This window comes from Sus scrofa, chromosome X, assembly GCF_054392235.1.
Source record: "Sus scrofa isolate SSC_HxYL_T2T_F1_AM1 chromosome X, Sscrofa_HxYL_maternal_Yorkshire_Landrace_v2.0, whole genome shotgun sequence".
Classification (NCBI taxonomy): Eukaryota; Metazoa; Chordata; class Mammalia; order Artiodactyla; family Suidae; genus Sus; species Sus scrofa.
The window spans coordinates 110,375,936-110,400,884 of record NC_139401.1 but is presented as its reverse complement, the minus strand read 5'-3'; the positions used below and the strand labels follow the sequence as shown (position 1 = coordinate 110,400,884).

Sequence of the window (24,949 nt, the reverse complement as noted above, 5' to 3'; positions counted from 1 at the left end):
ATGGTGCTGCAAATGGCATTATGTCATTCTTTTTATGGCTGAGTAGTATTCCATTGTGTATATATACCACCTCTTCCTAATCCAATCATCTGTCGCTGGACACTTGGGTTGTTTCCATGTCTTGGCTATTGTGAATAGTGCTACAATGAACATGCAGGTGCATGTGTCTTTTTTTAAGGAAAGTTTTGTCTGGATATATGCCCAAGAGTGGGATTGCTGGGTCATGTGGTAGTTCTATGTATGGATTTCTAAGGTGCTGCCATACTGTTCTCTATAGTGGTTGTACCAGCTTCCATTCCCACCAACAGTGCAGGAGGGTTCCCTTTTCTCCACACCCCCTCCAGCATTTGTTATTTGTGGACTTATGAATGATGGCCATTCTGATTGGTGTGAGGTAGTATCTCATGGTAGTTTTGAGTTGCATTTCTCTACAAAAAGACAACTTACAGAATGGGAGAAAATAATTTCAAATGATGCAACTGACAAGGGCTTAATCTCTAAAACATACGAAGTCTGTTGATTACTAATGGCTTGGAGCTCACTAGTGAATATTAATTCTGGAAATTCAGGCTATTCCCAACCTAGACTTGTTTCCCTGTTACTCTACAAACTATCTTTACCATTTGATTGTTGCTTTTATAGAAAAGAAAGATCAGTACCTTTGGCCTTTTTGAGTCTATTTTAGATTGGACTCCATTTGAATATGTTTATCCTGCTTATAGAATATTCACACACAGTCTCTGCTTTTAAGTACCAGTCCTATCACATGTTCAGTGGTGCCAGCTTTTTGTACTCAATATTTTGATTTCTAGAAAACTCTGAACATCATATTGGTCTCTATGTATGCTGAGTTGATATGAAGCCTCATGTGTAGTTACAATTTGCCTCCAAATAATTACTTTGATTGGAAAAGAATATGTACTATCAGAGTCTGGATGGGGCAGAGGATAATTGTAATTCTCCTATGGAAATGAAATTCCTAGGATGAACAAGTTCAGGGGCTGAAAAGACCCATGTGGTATTCATAGGAAATTGCATGCCATTGAGTTTATGGAATGAGGTGGAATTTAATGGAAAGATCTTGAACTAAGAAGCAACTTAGACATAGAACTATGGGCTGGAAAATGGTAACAAGATCTGTTTCACAATATACAGTAGTTTTCCCTCATCCACAGTTTCACTGCACTATCTGTGTTTTCAGTTACCTATGGTCAACCTCAGTCTGAAAATGTTAACTAGACAACTCCAGAAAAAAAAATTTGAAGTTTTAAATTATGAGCCATTCTGAATGGCATTAAAAAGTTGCTCATTTTTCTGCTCCCCCGCCTGGGATCCCCAACCATCAACATTATTTGCTCCTGATATCTAGTCATCAATGCTGTCAAGAAGGTCAATAATAGCCTAATGCTTCATCACAATGCCTACATCATTCACCTCACTTCATCTCATCATATATGCATTTTATCATCTCTTATCATTACAAGAAAAAGGGTGAGTACCATTGAATAAGATATTTTGAGAGAGACCATGTTCACTCCCTTTTATTACAGCATATTGTCATAATTGTTATATTTTATTAGTTTTTAATCTATTACTGTGCCTAATTTGTAAATTAAACTTTATTGTAAGTATGCTTGTATAGGAAAAAACTTTATCATAGGTATGCTTGTATATATAGGGTTTGGAATTATCTGTGGTTTCAGGCATCCACTGGGAGTATTGGAATGCATCATCTAAGTATGGATAACGGTTGGGGGGGCTACTCTATGCATGGTATTGTCATCTAGATTGTTAATAGAGCCCTTTGCTTTAGGATGTGGAGTTATTTCATACCTATTTGGGCTGTTCTCAGCCTGTGTGCCTCTTCAGAAACACTGAGATTGAAAGTATTTCATCATAATATATGACTCCTGGTTGTTAAAGAAGTATTTTTAACATGCATGGTCAAGAAAATATGAGCCCTGTGATTCAGTTTACTGGTAAATTTCCATAGGCATGGTTTCAAATTCTAATATACCCTCTGTTGTAGAAGGGGATAGGATACAAATAATATACACTCTCTGCTCTGGATGAGTTTGCAATTCACTTGGAGAGACAGGCCAAGCATAAAGGATACAATTGGAGGGTAATTCTGTGGAAGTTGGCTAAGTTTCTGTCACGATTGATTCTGGCAGGTGGAATCCTGCTAAAACCCCTGTTGCTGGGGCTTGTTTTTGGCCTTCTCCTGTCACTTGGGGCAGTCAAAGATGGCAATAGACTCTAGACAATGCCAAATAAGCCTCATAAATCTTCAGTGGTTGCACTAATTAGAATGAGAAAAATATTATTCTCACAAGACAGCAAATGTGAAATCTGATTCCCAGCCACCTTTGCAAAAACCTCATAATTTCTGAAGATATCTTCAGTGACCTACTAAAATACACATCTTTACTAAGGGTCATCTTGCAATCATTTCATCAATTTACCATGTAGATCCTACTTTCTATCAAAATAATGACTCAAAATATATAAGCAAGTACCTTTGAAGCCACATTTGTGCATTGAAAAATGGCTGCCTTTAAAATAAGACTGACTTATTTTTATGCCTCATTTCTGCTTCTTACTACTGAGGCAAGTTTCAATAGTGGTTAAAAAGACAGAAACTAGGTACAAGCAGCCTGATTTCAAATTTCAGCTTTACCACTATTTGCATAACCTTAAGCATATTACTAAACCTCTTTGTAACTCAGTCACTTTATCTGAAAAATGTGAATAAAAATTGCTCCTACTTTATAAGGTAGTTATTAGAAGAAAATTAGTTTCCACATGTGAAACACCTAGAAGAATGTCTAGTAGCAAGTAAGCACTCTGAATGTCTTGGCAATATTGTCAATGAGGTTGATGATATTGATAATGATGATGATGATGATGGGTCAGGGATATTTTACAATTTTGAGTTTCTTCATCTGAAAAACTAGAGGTATTGCTCCCTATTTTCCAGAATTACTGCAGGGGATAACACTTAGGGATATAAAGAATTTGGTATATAGTATAAACTAAATAAATATGTTCATACCACTTTACTCCAGCCATTATTTCCCTTTTCAATGGAAGAACAAAAATATCAGGTTGAGAAATTGAGAGCCTGGCTCATTTGCTTTCCTTTTAAGATCATCAAGCCTATGAGCATAAACATGGTCTTTCAGCACCTATACTAGGTTGACTTGATTCTTGACATATCCAGCAAAGATTTTATGCTATCTCAGTTTGATAATGTAACATTCATTAAAGATATTCCAAAACCATTATAAGTGTTACTCCTTGAAGGAGTAATTTGAGATGCATCACAAACACTGAGTCACTCCTCTTATTTTGGAAGGGGTATTCCTTATAAAAGCCAACTAAATGGCTATCAAATAAGCCCACCCAACCTGATTAACAGACAAAAACTTACCCTGACTCATTCACCTGCAAGTTGCATCACTGCAAGATCTTCCAGTATTCAATAAACATTCACTGAATTCCTCCTACACATCTATCACTTTGTGATAGGCATGAAAATCTATTGTCCAAATCCCCCTTCAAGTAAGGATTTGTCAACCTAGCTGCCAGAAGAGTACTCAACCCCTTAAGAGACTGTCCAAGGTGACACCCTTTTAGAGGAAGCCCATAAAATGAGCTTTTTGAGGTGGGGTTATAACACTCTGGCAGTTTTGGCCAGGTGCAAGTCATTATAGTTTTAGAATTCTGTGGACTTGGCCAAGGCTCTTGGACCAGCATCGTAGCTCAATCTTTCTCTTTAATCACTTCTACTTCTTTATACTCCCTTCCACAGGTTTTGATCCCAAGGGAACTTCCCAGCAAACATGCAGCCCACTTAACTCCTACTAAGCATCTGCTTCTCAGAGAACTCAACCTAAAATATACTTTAACTTGCCAGGTATTGTCTGGAGGGTCTACGTATTTTTGTGTTTGGACAAAAAAAGAAAACCCCCTGCCCTCCTGAAACTTAGACTCTCACCATGGTTATAAGACAAGCCCATACAAAAGAGCAGCTCTCAACTTCACACTTAATTTGCCTCAGCATTAAAAAAAAGAGAGATTGATCACTATAAATCAGTTAAGCCAGATATGACTTCAAGAATACCCTAGAGCTTGAACAGGATCTTAAATGAAGTTTAGATTAGTAAAAGGAAATTGGGGGAATATCCTACATGAGAGAAATAGCATGAACAAATGCTTGAACATGGGTAGGACCATGGTATATTAAGCCAACTATAAGCAAGTATGTCTAACTGGTTTAGACTTCTATTTGGGAAGATGTGAGAGAGATTTTTGGATAAGTAAGAGGAGGTCAGATTTTGGAGGGTTTTGAAAGCTAAGCAATGTTTCTTAGACTGGATAACATAGTATGTGCCTATAACCTTTCACAATTTACCACTTGCAAGACACATGTCTTTTTTTCCTCTCTATTACTTAAATTGGTTTTCTCTGAACAAGCCATTCTTTACTTTCTCCTTCCAGTTACTTCAGGGAGAGGTTCAAGATTATTCTCTCTGACTTTGAAAGAAAGGAGAGCTAACCAATTCAATCTAGGTCCCAAATCATTGTCCTGGGCAACATGAGATTCTGCAAAGGTTACCAAATCATATTGGTCCTCTTATCCAACCATTCAAGATGCACACATTGACAATGCAATGAAGGATTGGTATTTAGGGCTCAGAGTTTGAGAATCTCTACTTTGTGTACTATTCAGTCTGTCTAAAAATCTTTGGTTAGACACATTCTTTAGATCATCGATTCTCAACCATAGTTGACATTTCCCCAACCCCTAGGCGACATTTGGCATATTCTGGAGACATGGGAGAGAATCCTACTGACGTCTAGTGGGTGGAGGCCAAGGATACTGATAAATATCCTGTAATGCACAAGACAGTCTTCCACAACAAAGAACTATCTGGCTAAAAATGTCAATAGTGCTAAGGTTGAAAAATTTCACTTTAGTCCACTTCTATCCTAAATGTATATGAACATTCACATCTGGAAGCATGAAACTGTATCTGAATCATTTTCCAAGTAATAGTAGAAATTAATTATTTCCATGACTATATATAACATAGACTTTATTAAAAGTTCCAGACTTTTCTATCCAATAGAGCAGACACTGGCCATATGTGGCTATTAAACACTTGAAATACGATTGATAAAAACCAGTACATGCTAGAAGTGCAAAATATTAACTAGATCTCAAAAATTTACTATTAAAAAAGAATGTAGGAGTTCCCACTGTGGCCTAGTGGGTTAAGAATCAAACTGCAGACGCTCGGGTCACTGCAGAGGTATAGATTTGACCCCCAGCCTGGTGGCCTGGCACAGTGGGTTAAAGGATCTGGTGTTGTCACAGCCGTGGCTCAGATTCAGTCCCTGACCCAGGAACTTCCATATGCCACCGACACAGTCATAAAAAATAATAATAATAAAGGATATAAAATGTACCACCAATAATTTTTTTTTTGCATTTTTTTGGGGGGCACACCTGTGGCATATGAAAGTTCCTAGGCTAGGGGTTTCAGCTGCTGGCCTATGCCATAGACACAGCAATACAGGATCTGAGCCACATCTGCAAACTATACTGCAGCTCATGTCAACAATGGGTCCTTAACCAACTGAGCAAGGCCAGGGATCGAATCCACATCCTCACGGATACTAGACAGGTTCATTACTGTTGAGTCAGAACGGGAAATCCTATCACCAATAATTTTTAAATGCTTATTGCATGTTATAATTATTGCATGTTAAAATACTTGAATATATTGAGTTAAATAAAATATTAAATTCATTTTATTTGTTTATATTCACTTTTTAAGTATGCCTATTCAAAAATGTAAAATTACATATATGGCTTGCATTATATTTCTATTAGACAAATCTGATCTATATGACTGCTCATCTTTATGTTTACAATCAGTCCAAATCCTAATTCAATCATTTAGCACATTTAGAATCTACTAGGAATCCTCTTCTATTCCATCCCCTAGAGCTGCTCTTTCAAAAATTTAGCCTACTGATTATCTGAATATGATACAGTATTGTTACAAATTTTTCTTTTCTATCCAGAATTGTCCATATCCTATCCTGGTGTCTCAATGATAAACTACTATTTCCAAAATATGCCTCTTACAAACATTAAAAAAAATTGCCAAAGGATTTTCTCAAAGAAGAAAGCTGTGGTTCTACCTTGGCAAGAGAAGCATAAAACTCTGAATGTCATTGATAGTGACAGAAGGCCATGATTAAAGAGCTATAAAGAAAAATGAAGATCGATGAGGAAAAGGATAAAAAAGTAGTCTTTCTAAAGAAAGGGTTTCAAGGGGATGAACTTTTCACTTTTCTCTGAGAAGAGAGGTGCTTGGCTTGATGAAATGGAAGCAGCACTGAACTGAGAGTTAGATGCCTGAGTTCTAGTGGTATGTTTGTCATGTAGTAACTGTGTGAGCTTGGGTGAACCACTTAACTTCCCTAAGCATCAATTAACACATCCGTAAAATGGAGAAAAAAAACTTAAAAATCATATGAGAAATTGCACATAAAATACTTTTGAAGTGTAGAGTTATACACATATAAACATATGAGTTATTATTAGATCCCTTTTAATGCATTGAATGTGCAGAGTGTATTTGAAGATATGTACACCAAAGGTAATAAAATATAAGAATATTGTAGATCCAAAAATTTACAACTGACATTACCTCAATGTTGCACCTATATAAAACGAGCTGACTTAAAAGCAGCTATTTTCTTATTTTTAAAAAAATTTTGTTTGTTTTTCTTTTTTGGCCACCCTGTGGCACAGGAGTTCCTGGGGACCAGATCTGAGCTGCAGCTATGGCAGTGCAGGATCCTCCAACCCACTGGGCTAAGCAGGTAATGGAACCTGTGTCCTGGCACTGCAGAGACACCGCCAATCCCATTGTGCCACAGCAGGAACTCCCAGTTATCTATTTTCAATGAAACAATGGTAATAAACTGGTTGCTTTCAAAATAACTAGTTGTTTTCAATGGTGTTTTGAAATTATGGAAAAATACCATTTATGACTAAGTATTTGGATTGCCACTAGGATCACCTCTCACCATGTTGACGGTATTACAATAATAGCCTTGTATTTGGAACAACTGTGTTTCATGATTGTGGTTAAAGGAGTCATGCTTTTAAACTCAATATATTTCAAGGCAAAAAGGAGGCCTTGTTCACCAGTTGAGCATATTTACTTGTTAAAGTACAATAATCAAATGGGAAACAAAATACAGCACAATTTAAAGATATATAAGGATTTGTGTGTTTCATAAACCTTTGAGAAGAGTTAAAGATCTATCACCATTAGCTCCTTTCTCAGCGTCAAAAAAATAGCTCATTTTCATATTAAGTGTAAACTTATCTGAATATATAGGAAGAACTGATAACAACTTGATATAAAGTCATCAGAGGGGTCTTTTACTTTTATTTTTATTTAATGTTTTTGGTGGTGGTAGCTTACCTCTTCAACAACCAGAAGGCTTATTTTATCTGCTTGGTTATCTACATACCTAAATTGAGAGGACATAACCTTATCTCCAAGCCTTCTGCTATTATCTTTTTGACTCATTCAAGATTGTCTACAATTTTCCTTAAAGGCAAAAGTGGATTTACCAAATAGAAGATATAAGTGAAAACAAATGTCTATTCAATGAATGAATGAGTAAATGAATGAATGAATTTATTTATAAGTACTCTGTTATTTATTTCCCATTGGTTTGCTTAAGAAATTTTTTATTAATTTTGAACTCCTTTTCTTTTGAGGCTCTAATTTTCCCATATCAGTGTCTTCATAGCATAAAGAGGAGACCTTATACCATAAAGGTCCCTGGTATAAATCTGCATATCAGAAGAATGCATATTTGAGAACTGCTCTGAGAGCAGTAATTTTCCTTGTTTATTGGTATTCTCCTGATAGGTGTTTACTGATTACATTGTATCAAATTATCCTTAACATTTATCACTCAAAGAGCAAAGTATTTGATAAGGTGGGACCCACTGCTTATTGTTAACGAACTTGCAGCTACAAATTCATGCTGTACCAGGACATTATTTAAAACCACATTTTAAAAAACAGTATTTTCAAGCAGCATGACTTCTCAACATTTGGTATCTTAGTCTGCTTGGGTTGCCATAACAAAATATCATAGACCTGGCAGTTTAAACAACAGAAATTTATTTCCTTATACTTCCTCAGCCTGGAAGTCTAAAATCAGAGCACCAGCTTGGTTGTTTTCAGGTGAGGGTTTTCTTCCTGCATTTTAGACAGCTGTTTTCTCACAATGTCCTGCCATGGCAGGAAGATAGCTCTGGTGTCTCCCTCTCTTCCCATCACCAGGGTCCTATTTTCATGACCTCATATAAACATAATTACCTCCCAAAGGCTCCCTCTCCAAATACCATGGCCTGAGGAATGGGGGAAGGGGGGAGGGTTAGGATTTCAACACAATTCAATCCATAGCATTTGGTAGAAAATAAAGCTTCCCCTGATACTTTGAAATTATAACAGAACATATACTACAAACCTGGGGCTGTTTAAAAGAAAGTGACTCCCTGTTGTTCACAGTATAGAATTCCAATTTCTTATCCTTGATACACTCATCCCCAATCTGGTCTCCTATTAGTCTCCTTCATAAACTCTGCCATCAAGGTGGAAGATTCTCCTCACTGACCCCTAAACATGGCTTCATACTATTTTCATAGCCTCAGTTCCATGCATTTGTTCATTCAAGTAGCTTAAAATGGTCTCCCTAATCCTTTCTCCTTGTAATAATCATTATCAAGAATTTTGATACTAAATAATTGCGTTGAGGAAATGGTAAACGCACAGTTGATATGAGTTAAGTACTTAACATGGATTATCTCCTTTAATCCTTGAAACAACCCAGTGAAGCAGATACTATTAGGATCCCTATTTCACAGATAAGAAACCTGAGACTACAAATATTAAGTAACTTGTTCAAAAGTCCCACCGCTATATATGACATAATAGCAGAGCTTGAATTCAAACCCAGTTTTATCCTGCTACAAGAACTGAGGTTTTTTGTTGTTGTTGTTTTGTCTTTCTGCCTTTGCTAGGGCTGCTTCCCACGGCATATGGAGGTTCCCAGGCTAGGGGTCCAATCAGAGCTGTAGCCACTGGCCTACATCACAGCCACAGCAACGCCAGATCTGAGCCGCGTCTGAGACCCACACCACAGCTCATGGCAACTCTGGATCCTTAACCTACTGAGCAAGGCCAGGGATCGAACCCGCAACCTCACGGTTCCTAGTCAGGTTCATTAACCACTGACCATGATGGGAACTCCAAGAACTGAGTTTTAACACTTGTATTATGCTTCTTGGAGTCAGAATTCTTAAAATAATTTTAGTAAATGTTTCCAGACAACTATTTCCACTGATGATGATTCAGTGATGTTATTATTTTTTAAGAATTGGAAAACACTGGCTATTAACTCTATGGACAAAATATATCTAAAGGGAAAAATCCACCAAAAATAAAATTCATTCAACAGGCATTTCATGATCAAATTGGCCTCTTTTTAAAAAGTGAATGTCATTGGAAGTTGATGGATATAGTTTTTCAAACCTTCTTAAAGAAATCTTCCCAGTAGAAAACATTAGCCAATTTGTTTTTAAAAGATTACAATTCTCATGATCTATTTTATATCATTTAATTTTAGACAATGCCAAGCAGATGGAAGGGAAATGCCTGTATTAGCAAGGACTGCTTGGGAGTCACATATCTTTCATTCTTAATCAAGATACTGAATATACAACATAGAGCCAAGTGCAGAGTGGATACGATGTGCATAGATCTCTTTCAAGCCTGATGACATTTAAAGCCATACTATAGCACCAAGTGAAATACTTTGCCCCACAACACAATATCTATTTCTACAGAGGACAGGCACAGACTCCTCACCAAATAATACATTTACTTAAATGAATGAATGAAAGTTGTGAATGCCTACTATATGCCATGACCACCGGGGACAAAGCAGTGAACAAGAGATTAGAGGGCTATCAATATAGAAGGAAAGACAAAAGGTAAAAATGTAATTAAAATTATAGAGATACATACAATTCTGTCGGTGTCTCTAAGCGGAAGAGCTGATCTAGTGTGTGGATTCATGGTTTCCTTCAGTAAGAAGTGATGCTTGAGCTGAAACCTGAAGGATGAGTATGAGTTGGTCACATATAGAGGTGAGGGGGAGTCACAGCAGAGGGGAACATTCCAGACAGAGGAAATAGTAGATATTAAAGGCCCAGGAGAGGGTTTGGTACATTCTAAGAACTGAGAAAAGCCTAATATGGCTAGAACACAAATATTACGATTGAGTCAAGCATGAGTGGAGCTTGTAAAGATATATTAGTGATAGTTCCTTCAGAGACCTATAGACCAAGTTTTTGTATTTTATGCTAAGACAAAGGGGAAGACACTGAATTCCTTCTTAACCTATGAGAGAAAACTATTTTATCCAGCTCCTTTTTCTCTTTCATTCCATAGGTGTTCACTGACAATTGTTATGTTCTATATGTTTTATTAAAAACAGAGATTTACATTGTGGTCATTGTCCTAAAGATGCATATAGTTTAGTTTGCAGAAAGAAAACAAGATTTTACACAAGTTGTTTAATACCTTTAGCTGCAGTTTACTCATCTGCAGAATAGAAATAATAATGCCAATTTCACAATAAATTCTCAGGAGAAACTGACAGTGTTGTTATGCACCAAAGATAAAGCACAGTTTTTTAATAACTTCATATACACTATTCCCGCTGAATATTGGAAGACTGAGTTTACCAGAATGAGGGGGGCAGAGAGAGGGTGGAATTCTTAACCACAAGTCTTTCTGTAAAAATTTTCCAACACCTGAAACTGCCTTTGTCCCACCACTATATTTAACCTCTCTTATAGCACAAATCACACTGCATTACTGTTATTTGTCTGCATTTATTGCTACTGTGAATAACTTGAGGGTAGAGTTATATCTTATTCATCTCTGTCTCCAAAATCTATCACATGGTCTTATATCTAGTAACAATTCACTAAACATTTTACTCACTGAATGAAAATCCACACACATGAATCAATTATTAAGGGATAATGAATTAATACCTAAAGTTCTACATTGTTTATTTTAGACTGTAAATAGTAGAGTATCAGAAAAAATAAAAGTAATAATAGCAAGCCCCAGTAGTTTGCATTTTTTTCAACTTGAGTCCTTTTTATTTTATTTTTATTTTTATATTATTAAAGTATAGTTTATTTACAATGTTTCATCAAGTTTTGCTGTACAACAAAGTGACCCAATCACACACATTTCCCTGTGCTGTAGAGTAGGATCCCATTGCCCATCCATTCCAAATATAACAGTTTGCATCCCCAACCCCCCCCCCAAATGCCAATCCATCTCACTCCCTCCCCTTTCCCCACCCTGGGAGCCCCACATCTGCTCTTCTTAGGCCCCAAAAGTTAAAGAAGGCCTTGTGGAGGTGTTGGGATTTGAAATAAGGTGTTGTGGAAAAATAGATTTCCATAGGTAGAGAGAGAAGCATGGTAGTTATGTCAATGGTTTGGGAAGCTTTATGTAGGTAAGTAATAAAAATTCGAGATGTCCATGTCAAGCAACATTAGGTAGGATGGAGAAATACCAATCTGAGGCATCTATTACATCCCACGGACTGTAATGGGCTTTTTACGACATTTGTTATCACTTAACTTTTGCTGTATAAGAATCTCTCAAAACCTGGTAACTTAAAGTGAAACATGTATTTAACTCATGATTTTGCAAGTTGGGAATTTGAGCTGGGCTCTTTTGGACAGTTCTTCTGATGATCTTGGCTGGGCACATTAATACATCTGCAGTTAGCTTCTGGGAGTTGGCTTCTTGTCAACTGCAGCTATGTGGGTGGATGGACCAAGTGTTTCTTATCATCCAGCCGGCTAGCTTAGGCTTTTACACTTAGTAGCTAGGTGCCAGAAGGGGAAAGAAAGGGCAATATTCAATGTGCAAGCACTTTTAAAGCCTCTGCTTGCAACATGTGTGGTAATGTTTAATTGACCAGTTTACCACATAGCCAAATTCAGATTAAGAAGTGGAGAACTAAACTCTACTTTTTGATGGAAGAAGCTGCAAAGTCACATTGAAAAATGTCATGCATGCAGGAATGGAAGGAGTTATTAAGGCCCTTTTATGTATTTATTTATTTATGGCCACTTCCATGACATGCAGAAGTTCCTGGGCCAGGACTGAACCTGAGCCACAGCAGTGACAATGCTAAATCCTTGATAGCTAGACCAGGGAAGCCCCTATTAAGGCCCTTTTAAATAATCTACATCAATACTATCTTTAATATTCAACTAATCATGGGGGTTAACATGTATAATTCCATTTTAGAGAAGCAAAAAATGAAGTTCAAAAATTTCGAATGGCTTGCAAACATTACAAATTAGCAGAGCATGGATTAGAACCTGGCTTTGTCTACCTTCAAATCCTATGTTATTTCTATCACATCAGGCATCATCCTGGAGAATCCATTTCTAGCTATTAAGAACTACTATAGATCCTTGATTTTGATAACATGGTCAAAGCATTGTTCCATGAAGATGGCTCCATGTGCTAGAGGGAAAGGAATGAGATGAGACTGGAAGGAAAGTTTTCTGTGTTGTGACCCCAACCACACATAGGATTTCAGGCATGATCACAAGTAATCTTCTTATACCCAGGAAACACAGCCAAGTGCTCAGAAACCTACATGCAACTCTTTTCTATACTAAAAAGCCTTAGTATATTTCCACAGGGAATAATTTTCTTCTTTAAAGCTACTTGATAGAAGCGGGTTCAGAAACTCAAGTTCTTATATTTCTCAAGTCCTCATATTGCCATAAATAATAAAATAAAAACCACCATAAATAATAAAAAGTAGAACTTCATTAAAAAGATTTTTTTTAATTTATAGGCATCCATCCCACCCCAAATATGCTGAATAAGAAATGTTTACTATATCTTCTATTTGAAATTGAACAAAGTTGTCCTATCACAGAATACACATATAGGAATAATTAAGTTTAATATCCAATTGTCCCCTGAAGACCCCTTTTCATAAATGAGAACATATTACTTATTGCATCTCAGTACTTGCTTCTGAATAAATCATGAAGTGTAAATATCGCATAATTTTATAAAATGAATAGTTACTTCCCTAGTAGATTGAGTTTTCAAAAGGATTTGTGGAAAATAGCCATTGATCTTCATTTTTTTCTGTCTCCCCTTTGTAGCCAACATTTCCTGTTTCAGGAAGTAATTTTGTTCTTAAGCATAGAACTTCTTTGTTGTCAGTTTCTTTCCCACACTGGTTCTTTGAGGTAATGGCTCAGCTCCTATCACTGTCTACCACACATACTCTAATTATAAAACACATACATAACTCATAGATGTTTTAATTCATTTTATTTTCAGAGGAGCTAATCTCAGTCTCCATCCAACATCTCAGAGAGTTATTCACAGTCAAGGATAGACAAATGCAAAGCACTGCAGGAGAAGGATCTGAAGTTTAGTCCCCACTCCAAAGTTTCATAGCTATGTGTCTTTGAAGAAGATGTCACCCTTTAGGGCTTTATGTTTCTATTTGTGAAATAGGAATAATAATAATGATAATAACCAAAAATAGTAATAATAATAAAAAAACTACATAAAGAGGCTAAACTGGAAATCTCAGAGACAGACAGAAAGAGAGATATCCTCTGAGTATTTTGAATCCATTAAGACCATCAATAAGAAACCAAAGCAGTTTCCCAAGAAATAGCATTGTCAGTTGTATCAAACTCGGCATTAGAAGGGAGTGGTTATGAGTAATGAAGACTGAATATTTCAGAAGTGATTACTGGTAAATGCAACTTCTATTTTCCCTAGGACAGCCTAGGACTCTGAAAAAAACACATCTTAAAAGGATGGTATTAGCCTTTTGACACTTGATCTTATATTCTACCAGTGGTAGAAACAATCAGTGATGTTAGGAAGATGCTCATGGCTGGTATTCCTAGGACCTGGTATCTAGTTCTGTCTCTCCACTTCCTACCTAGGAGATCTTGGGTTGGTTTCTTCTGTTTCTGAGGCCCAGTTCTATCATCTGTAAAGTTAGAAGGTAAAACTTTATTGTATGAGTGTGATTTATTAAGGAGGATGTTGCCTGCCATTGCAAAAGAATTGGTTGCTTAATTATACCTTTTCAAGCTAAATTAGTTCCAAGCTTTCCCTTTCTTGGTGCTACGTAGTTAATATGCAGATTACATTATTATAGTGCCAGCTTTCAGTAAAACTGTGAAGGAGTTGATTTCTACATATTGTCAATTTTACCCTCTCTTTAAGTGTCCTAACACAAACCTGAAATTCTTCCTCTAGGTGCCATTCCAAATGCATCTAATATCCATAGCCTGTCCATTCTGACCAGGGCCCATATGTGTACTTTCCCCCATCCTAAGGCCTTTCAAGGTAGCCATTGGTCTGTCCTACTCATTCCATAGCTCCACTCAAAGTTTACTCCAGCTGTCATTTTTTCAAATGACATTCCCTCACAAGGCAGGGATAGATAAATGAGCTGGTTGTAGTGAGGACTCTATTCAGGATGAAAAAGTTAATTGAAATATGTCTTGTCCCTAATCTTAAATGTGGATAAAAATGGAGGGGGTTAGACAATAGATATTAAAATGCTAAGGAATAATTAAATAGTATGTATCTTTATTGTGGGCTTGAGAACAATAAAATATTGCCACTTTTATGGTCAATAATTAACCAACATGCTAAGTAATGGTGATGATGAGTATGATGAATTCTTATGTCCAGAAAGAAAGTCCATCTGATCTGAAGTACTGAGTGTTTCAGGTTTGCTGAAACCTAAATGATTAATTTCCATTACAAAAAGGTTAAGAAATCCATAAAATTTTGTTAAACAGCTTTGACTGATAAAACTTGACAGAGCACGATGACGATGTGTGCCTTGGTTTAAAATGCTCATTTTTATTCTTTCTTTTTACTCATCAGAAACCAAAATGAATCTCCTGCATTCAGAGCATAAGACTTCTGGTAAGCTCTGAGTCTTCTACAAAATTGATTTTCCTGGGCACATTGCTGCTAGTGCCTCATGCTGATGAATGACCCTGCTGGTGAAACACAATTTCTACTAAATCAACAAATAGTTGTTATAAAGGCTCTAAGTCTTACTCCATTCCTGCAAGAAAAGTTTCCATCTCCTGCTCATTAATCCTTGTAGGCAAGATTCAAACAATGGGGAAAATTCCAATAAGCCCTCTTCCTTTCATAACTATTTTCTAGTTATTTTCTAAAATTCTGAGGAGGGGGCTCAATTCTGCAAAAAGAATGGTGAGATTTAATGGAGGTCAGGATAGTTCTTAGCGTAGGATCATTCAAGTGCCAGTGGAAATGACCTCCCATTAGGATATGTCATACATAAGCCTGTTAAATTATATTTGAAGAAGGGAGAGAGGGAAGAAATGGAAGAAGGAAGGAGTGAGGAAGAAAGGAAGGAAAGGGGGAGTTCCCATCATGGCACAGCAGAAATCAATCCGACTAGGAACCATGAGGTTGTGGGTTTGATCCTTTGGCTCACTCAGTGGGTTAAGGATCTGGCATTGCCATGAGCTGTGGTGTAGGTCGCAGACACAGCTTGGATCCTGTGTTGCTGTGGCTGTGGCATAGGCCGGCAGCTATAACTCCGATTTGACCCCTAGCCTGGGAACCTGCATAAGCCATGGGTGCAGCCCTAAAAAAAAGGAAGGAAAGGGGGAAGAGTAATGCTCAGGGAGCATCTTGTGATTGTCAGATATGGATCTGCATAAAGATGAGTCATTCTTGTTGGATTCAAAGGACAAAAGCATTTTTTGCAATGTGCTTTTTCTTGGTTGTGACCATACCAGTGTTTCACTCTGTTTTGAGATTATATTAAGGGAGAGTCATCATCATTATCATCATCAGTCCTAAGAATTATGCTTGGGTATGTCCACTCAATATTTACTCCCAGCATTTTTCAGCAGTCAACCAGGTGCTTCCCATTCCTGAAGTACTGCTTTTGTGTAGGCAAGTAATTCTTTGTAAGTGATGTAAAGGACCTGCAGACAGGCTTCTGACAACCATGATGTCACACCATACTGGCAAGCTTCAGTTCTCAATTAGCAATACATTTTTTCATCTTTTTCAATGGGGTAGTAGCTAAAAGAGCATTATTCTCCCCATTCATTATGACCATGACCTTCTAATAGTAAGAGAGGATTGTTATTTACCTGAATGATCTTTTTATGCAATAACAAAGGTATCTTTCTACCTAAAATATTTGAAAATTTATTGTGGATACCATACATTTACTGAACTATAGTTTTTACTTTTCTTTTTTTCCAGATGATGTTTTCCAAATATGCACACTTAATTTCCCTATACTTTTCTGTGCCCCCCATGGTGTGTCAGCATTCAGAATTCACTGATGGCAGTGTTCACTGCTACTTTGTCTCCATTTTTATCCAAAGAAAATCCTAGAACTCATTAAAGAAAATTCCAAAATATTGTCTCTTTTCTCCAGGGCTTGAGTTGTAATGCCTTCATTCATTCATTATGTACAGCTCTGATTTCTCCCAACAAAGTTCCAGGGATCTCTCCTTTGGATCTATCACTGAAGGAGAAGGACTCCTGACAAGTCTTCAGGTGAGCAGTTGTCATTTGAATTATAACAATAAGAGTATTATGCTAAAGGCCAGGGAACAAACAAAAGGATATAGTGTTTGCAGCTCTCTAATAGCACCTTCTGTGCAGTCTTAAGCCAGAAGAGGACATGGAAGACTAGTCCATAATTAAGATATGTGTTCTGTGGTGCTCCTGCCCTGGATGGGGACATGTCATCGGATGATAGGCCAGAAAGTAACAAGTGGCTAGTAACCCAAATCCCCCTTCCTAAATTGGCTTATCAGAGCTAGTGCTTTAGCCTGAGGCCCTATAACACCAAAATTAATTATGGTTGGTGAATATGAATGTCTCACCTATTTCATTCCCTTACCCACAGAAATAACCACTAAAGATAGGGGCCAGTGGATCTCATCATTATCTGAAACAGAAACTCCTGAATAATTTTCTATTAAGTGGCTAGAGTACATTGATAATGCCTCAGGGTTCAGCATTCAACATGAACCATCATATTACTAAATTTCTTCTGAAGCATCAAATGTCAAAAAAAAAGACGTATGCACTGATCATCAGAAGTATATGCACAGTGTAATCTATTGGAACCCTGGAATTTCATACATGGTTTGTTTTGCTCAAGGAGACATTTTTTTCAAATTTTATTTTAAAATCTACCTTCCAGTCAAGCAAAGAGATAAATATATTTCCTTCTGGCATCAAACCCACAAAATTATAGGTACAAATGGAAATATAAACAGGAACAAATGCACACACATATACACATGCAAATACATACACACATATGGGAAAGATGAAGAGACAGAGAACAGACAGATGCTGAAAATCAATAAGAGATATTCTCAGTGAACCAGAAATTGTGAGGAATCATTGAAAACTAGAAAGTAGACGTTAAGCCTCAGAAGGAAACTGTCGTGAGAAAAGCTTATGCAATCAAAAAGGGAGGATCAGTCCTAAAGGGGTTCCATATTTGCAGACAGACAAAAACAAGTGCAAGCGGGGACATAATTAACATGGTAATTAGATGGCTATCTCTACACACTTATCTAGACAATACAGTCCCTGTGCTGTAGAGACCTGCTTCTCCTAGTAGACCAGATGACAGATTCAATTAGAGATCATGGGTAGATTGCTGAATTATAAACTGAAGGATCAACTGTCTCAGTCTATTCAGGCTGCTAAAACAAAGTACTAGAGACTACATGACTTATAAACACCAGATATTTACTTTTCACAGTTCTGGAAGCTAAAAATCTGAGGTCAGGGTGACAGCATGATTGAATTATGAGGAAGACCCTCATCCCAGTTGTAGACTGCTGACTTCTTGTAACCTCACATGCCAGAGAGCAGAAAGGGGGAGGAAGACCGATTCTGACTGTTATGAAGCCACTAATTCAGTCATGAGGCTTCCAACTTCATTATAGTTTCTATCCTAATTACCTCCCAAAGGCCCCACCTCCTAATACCATCACATTGGGGATAGGGTTTCATCATATGAATTCTAGGGGAGTGGTACAAACATTAAGGCCACAACATCCCACCACTGGCCCCCCAAATTCATGTCTTTTTCACGTTTACAATATATTCATTCCAGCCCAGTAGCCCCCAAACTTAAGTTGGTCCAACATCAACTCTAAAGATTAAGTTTAAAGTTTCATCTAATAACATCAAATCAGATATAGATGGGCTTAAGGTACAATTTATCCTGAGGCAAATTCTTCCCTAGATGTCAACATGTAAACCAAACAAGTTATGCAAAACTAAACCAAAATATTATGTTGGAAAAGGATAGAATCCTATTCCAAAGGAAGAAATGGGGAAGAAGAAAGGGAGGACAGGTCCCAAGGAAATTCAAAACTGAGCTAGGCAAACTTCATGAGATCTTAAGGTTCAAGGATAATCCTCTTTGACAACACAAACAGATGGAAGATATACCATGCTCTTGTATTGGAAGGATCAATATTATCAAAATGACTATACTACCCAAGGCAATCTACAGATTCAATGCAATCCCTATCAAATTACCAAAGACATTCTTCACAGAACTAGAACAGAATATTTTAAAATTCGTATAGATACACAAGAGACCCCAAATTGCCAAAGCAATATTGAAAAAGAAAAATGAAAATGGAGGAATCAAGCTTCCTGATTTTAGACAATACTACAAAGCTAAGTCATGAAAACAATATGCTACTGGCACAAAAACAGACTTATAGACCAATGGGACAGGATAGAAAGCCCAGGTATAAACCCAAGTACCTATGGTCAACTAATCTATGACAAAGGAGGACAGAACATACAGTGGAAGAAAGCCTCTTGGATAAATGGTGCTGGGAAAACTGCAAAGCTACATGTAAAAGAATAAAAGTAGAACACTAACACCATACACAAAAATAAACTCAAAATGGATTAAAGACCTATATATAAGACCAGACAGTATAAAACTCCTAGAGGAAAACATAGGCAGAAGCTCTTTGACATAAATCACAGCAACATCTTATTTGATCCATCTCCTAGAATAATGACAATCAAGACACAAATAAACCAATGGGACCTAATCAAACTCAAAAGCTTTTGTACAGCAAAGGAAACCATTAAGAAAGTGAAAAGATGACCCATAGAATAGGAGAAAATCTTGGCCAGTGATGCAACAGAAAAGGGCCTAATCTCCAAAATATTACAAACAACTCACGCAACTCAACAACAAAAAAACAAACGACCTAATTGAAAAATGGGTGGAATACCTAAATAGACATTTCTTCAAAGAAGACATTTGGATGGCCAACAGGCATATGAAAAAATGCCCAATATCACTAATTATTAGAGAAATGCAAATCAAACTACAATGAGGTACCACCTCACACCAGTCAGAATGGCCATAATTAACAAGTCAACAAATAACGAATGCTGGAGAGGGTGTGGAGAAAAAGGTACCCTCATCCACTGTTGGTGGGAATGTAATTGGTACAACCACTATGTAAAACAGTATGGAGGTACCTTAGGAAACTAAATATAGAGCTACCATATGATCCAGCAATTCCACTGCTGGGCATATGTCTGGACCAAAACTTTCATTGAAAAAGATACATGCACCCCTATGTTCATAGCAGCATGGCTATTCACAAAAGCCAAGACATGGAAACAACCTAAATGTCTACCAACAGATGAGTGGATTAAGAAGATGTATGGAGTTCCCATCATGGCTCAGTGGTTCCGACTAGGAACCATGAGTTTGGGGGTTCGATCCCTGGCCTTGCTCAGTGGGTTAAGGATCTGGCGTTGCTGTGAGCTGTGGTGTAGGTCACAGATGCGGCTTGGATCCTGCATTGCTGTGCCTGTGGTATAAGGCCGGCAGCTACAGCTCCAATTAGACCCCTAGCCTGGGAACATCTGTATACCATGGGTGTGGACCTAGAAAAGACAAAAAGGCCAAAAAAAAAATGTAATATATATACTTAGGAATATTACTCAGCCATAAAAAAGACAAACTAATGCCATTTGCAGCAACATGGATGGAACTAGAGACTCTCATACTAAGTGAAGTAAGTCAGAAAGAAAAAGACAAATACCATATGATATCACTTATTTGTGGAATCTAACATGTGGAACAGATGATCCCATCTAAAAATAACAAACAAACAAAAAACAAACAGATCATGGACAAGAAGAGAAGACTTGGGGTTGCCAAGGCGGAAAGGGAAGAGAGTGGGATGTATGGGCATTTGGGAGGTTTTTTTGGGTGCAAACTGTTATATTTGGAATGGATGGGCAATGGGATCCTGCTGTACAGCACAGGGAAATGTGTGTGATTGGGTCATTTTGTTGTATAATAGAACTTGATAAAACACTATAAATCAACTATACCTTAACAACAATAATTTTTAAAAAAGAACAAATGAATAATCCTCTTTGGTTCTATACTCTGCCCTCCAAACCCACTGGGCAGCAATCCACCTTCTGGACCCACTGGGATGGCAGTCTTGCCCCCACAACACTGCCAGGCAGGAGTTATGCTCCCAGACCTCTGCTGGATGACCTCACCCCCAAAGCTTTGGGCAGAGATTCCCTAGCCTGTTGAAAGAAAGGTGATGCTCCCCGCTCCTTTTCGAACTCAGGAGGCAGACTCGAATCACCTTCAGGCTCATTCTTTCCTCATCTTAAAGAATAGTGCACTTTTGCAGCCGAATAGCTCCTGCCTTATAAAATCCAAGAGGTCCATCAGCCTTTCTTGCTTCCCTCCTGTCTTCTCCCACTTCACTTCAAACTGGCAGTTTTCTTACTGGGATTACTGATTACATCCATGGCTCATACTCCTACTAATCTCTTTGACAAAGGATTCTTTAGACACACTGTTAGTTTTCTCATCCAAACATGGTTTCCCATTTTTTTGCAACATGGATAGGCTGAGAATTTTCCAAATCTTTAAATTCTAGTACTTTTTTGCTTAAGAATTCCATCTTTAAGTAATTTCTTTTTTCTCACATTTTATAATAAGCCTTCAAGAGGAGGAAGTCATATATCCTTAACACTTTACTCAGAAGTCTTTTCAGTTAAATATCCAATTTCATTGCTCTGAAGTCTACCTTCCACAAAACACTAGAACATAAACACAATGCAGCCAAGTTCTTTGCCACTTTATAATAAGGGTCAGCTTTCCTCTAGTTTCCAATAACACGTTTCTTTTTTCTGAGACCTCATCATAATGGCCTTTACTGTCTATATATCTACCAACATTCTGTTTATAATTATTAATATATTCTCTAAGAAGATGGAAGATTTCTCTATAACTCTCCTCTGTTTCTGAGCTCTCACCAAAATTTCCTTTTAAATTTGCTCCATGGCTATACTGGCTTCTTCTTGCATGCACTTCAAAACTTCTACCCAGTTCTAAAATTACTTCCATATTTTTAGGTATTTGTTACAGTAGCAATTTCACTTCTCAGGAACCAATTTCTACGTCCTTTCCAACTGCTATAACAAAGTATCATAGATTGGTGGTATATAAATAACAAATTTATTTCTCACAGTTTTAGAGGCTGAAAGTCTGCAACTCAGGTGCCAGCAAAGTCAAATCCTTGTAAGGACCCTCTGCAAGGTTACAGAGTTACTTGTTACTTGTCATTTGTCACTGTATCTCCACATGGCCAAGAACAAAGATGGAGAGTGAGTTATCTTGAGAGCTTAAAAGGGTACTAATCCCAATCATGAAGGGTCTACCCTCATGACCTTATCCAATCCTAATTATCTCCCAAAGACCCTGTCTCCTAATATTATATTGGAAGTGGGGTTTCACCATATGAGTTTTGAAGGGATACAAATATTTAGTACATTATACCAAACCGCCACCATCTCTTGCTGGAGTTAATTTTGTAGTCTCCTTGTTCCCATCCTTGTCCCTGTACCTAAAACCTATTCTTAACAGAATAGCAGGAGAAACTCTTTTATAATATAAATCAGATTGTGCTTCTCCCCTGTTCAAAGCACTACACTGGCTGAATGTCAAACATGAGTGAAATCAATAGTCCTCCAGATGGCCTTGAGTAACCTGCCCAATTTTACCTCTTTAACCCTATTTCTTTTCATTTCTTTCTTCCTCAGTAGGCTTCAGTCACAATGACTTCCTTGTTGCACATTTCCATTTAATCTTTCCTCAGGTAAAGGAAGAATCCACACTTGCATTTGATTTAAGCCTCTGCTCTATTGTAACTTCTTCTGAGAGGCCATTCTGACCACTCTGTCTAAAGTATTACCCCCCTCACCGTATTCTTTTCTTTTTCTTCTACAACTCATTAGTATATAATAGGCACATATGATGTAACATAACATCATTGCATTCAATGAATAGTTACTGAATATTGGTTGAATGGATAGTACCAAATATTAACACACAAACATGCACACACAAAAAAAAATGAAGCAGAAGAGTGAATTACTGAACTGGAGGGCCAACTTGTGGAATTTTACTGAAAGAGAATATAAAGGGATAAAGATAGGCCATATCAAAGAATAATTAAGGGAAATATAAAACAAATCTATAAATTTCAATATCTTTCAAATCAGAGTTCCAGATGGAACAAATACAGGGAGTGGAGTAGAATAATATTCCAGGAAAATGATGAGATAATTAGAATTATTCACAAATGAAAAAAAAAAAGAATGCTCAAAGAACACTATCTTCAAGATATTTCAAAAAAAAAAATAATCCCACACAGAGGTACATTTTGGTGCTATTTTATGAGTTGAATGGTACAATAAAAACCTAGAGCATGGTTTTTGCTAGTTTCCTCTGGGCTATGTGTGTAATCCTCCTTCCACTTTTAGGGTCTGAGAAGCTGCGCACTTCTTCCTACTGGTTTTATATGACAGTTATTAATTTAGCTAATTAATTTTTCTGCTTTGTACATTGTCTCGCTCAACTCTATAAAATGTGGGCACAGAATGTTAATTGTGACCAAACCAAGGAGAAGGAAGAGGACCCTAGATTATGTGTAAAATAAGCTTTTAAGGACTGATATGGATATATTTGTGACAGAAAGGTGAGGAGGCAATAATTCCAATTCAAATTTGATTGAAACTTCTTGGGAAATCATCTGCTCACTGGTCACTGGTTTCTTTGCAGATCTAAACTGCTCATTTAGTGTGGCATTGGGAAACTCATCCTCAAAACAATGGAAAAACAAGAACTGATGGCCCTTTCAACACCACCACAAAAAAAACTGAAGGAAGCTAAAAGTTGTTATTAGCCTCTTACCAAAGTAATTAATTCGTGTCACTCTGGAGGCTATTCTTATTTGGACATTTAGGAACATTTGGATCCTATTTCCAGATTGAAGTTGGAGTTTTTACAGTCAAATATTTTCCTGTTACTATAGAGTAGCTAAGAACTAACTGGCATCTAACCATTTGTTTGGCTTTATTATACTAGTATTATTCTTCTTATATCATGATTTATTAATGTTTCCACTGAATTATGAAAGTTTATTTGGCAAGTTTTCATAGCAACAATTATGAACACCCCATCCCCTCAAAAGACTCATAAGGATGGGAACATGTTGATTAAAGGCTGAAAAAAAATAAGCTTGATTTTCTAAAGATACAATGATGTTATTTCCATTGAATATATATGGCAGTACAAGATTTTAGCTTCATGATGAAAATTCCATTAGTTCAGTTAGCACTATGGTATGAACCATTTTTTGGTCATTCATTTCACAGAAAAAGCCATAAAACTCTAGAAGGGTCAGTGCAATTGATCACCCCTATGAAAAATACTCATTAGGTCAAGAGAAAGATATACCCTCAACAATAGTTTTTACTATGAGAAAACTATCCAAGTAGAAAGTAATACATGAAGACATTTTCTTTCCTTTTACTCCTTAGAATGGAAACATTAGTCTGATCAAAGGGGGAAAACCACACAGTGGAAATATGAGAGAAAGTGGGTAAGTCTGGATAAAGGGAGGTAGAAACATTTCAAATCAAGGCAGGGGAAAAGAAAACTGCATTGTGTAGCATTTACTGATTTCTTTTCTCAAGCTATCAACATGATGTCACTAAATAAGGAGTCAGGAAGAGATGTATGGCAACACACCCTTATATACCATTTCCACCACACAGATGCAAGAAATGTACATGACCTCAAGGATATAGGTAATGATAAAAATATTTCAGAATAACTATAAGGTTATAAATTTTGAGTATTTCTTTGTAATATATTTTATTTAATTATAAATTTACATAATTTATATTTAAAAATAATTAGTTTCATACTTGCCTTGCAAACTTATTGAAAATTTAATAATTGGCTCCTCCAAATCCATACAAGAGAGCTTTAGCAAACCACTGCTTACAGTAAATAGAGCAGGGCTAGTGAAATTTTAAAAACATAGTTATTATATTTGAGAAAATTGATAAATTTTCTTAGCAAGACCATTTCCTTCATTCTCAATATTGGATAGATCATCTTCCAATAGATCATCTTCCAAAGTTCTCTTGGATAGAGAACTTCAGGGGAAAATGTAAAATATGATTTAGACTATACAAACGGGAAGTCTTTTTTCTCTCTCTCTCTCTCTCTTTTTAAGGGCCGCACCCCCAGCAGATGGAAGTTTCCAGGTTAGGGGTTAATTCGGAGCTTCAGTTGCCGGCCTACACTACAGCCACAGCAGTGGGGGATCTGAGCCACGTCT

The 24,949-nt window shown here is 37.0% G+C and overlaps 1 long non-coding RNA gene across 4 annotated transcripts in view; it reads right to left on the bottom strand.

Moving 5' to 3' along the window:
* Positions 1-24,949, bottom strand: part of LOC102165926 (uncharacterized) — a 1,721,850-nt gene that overhangs the window by 346,993 nt on the left and 1,349,908 nt on the right. For 2 of the 4 annotated variants that reach the window (XR_014835563.1, XR_014835570.1), the window contains one exon: positions 7,755-10,224. The exons of 1 other annotated variant lie outside the window; for it this stretch is intronic. This is a non-coding gene — a long non-coding RNA (uncharacterized LOC102165926). Of the gene's footprint in view, positions 1-7,754; positions 10,225-24,949 lie in introns of those variants that run through there. One more of the 4 variants, XR_014835565.1, reaches the window with a different exon arrangement.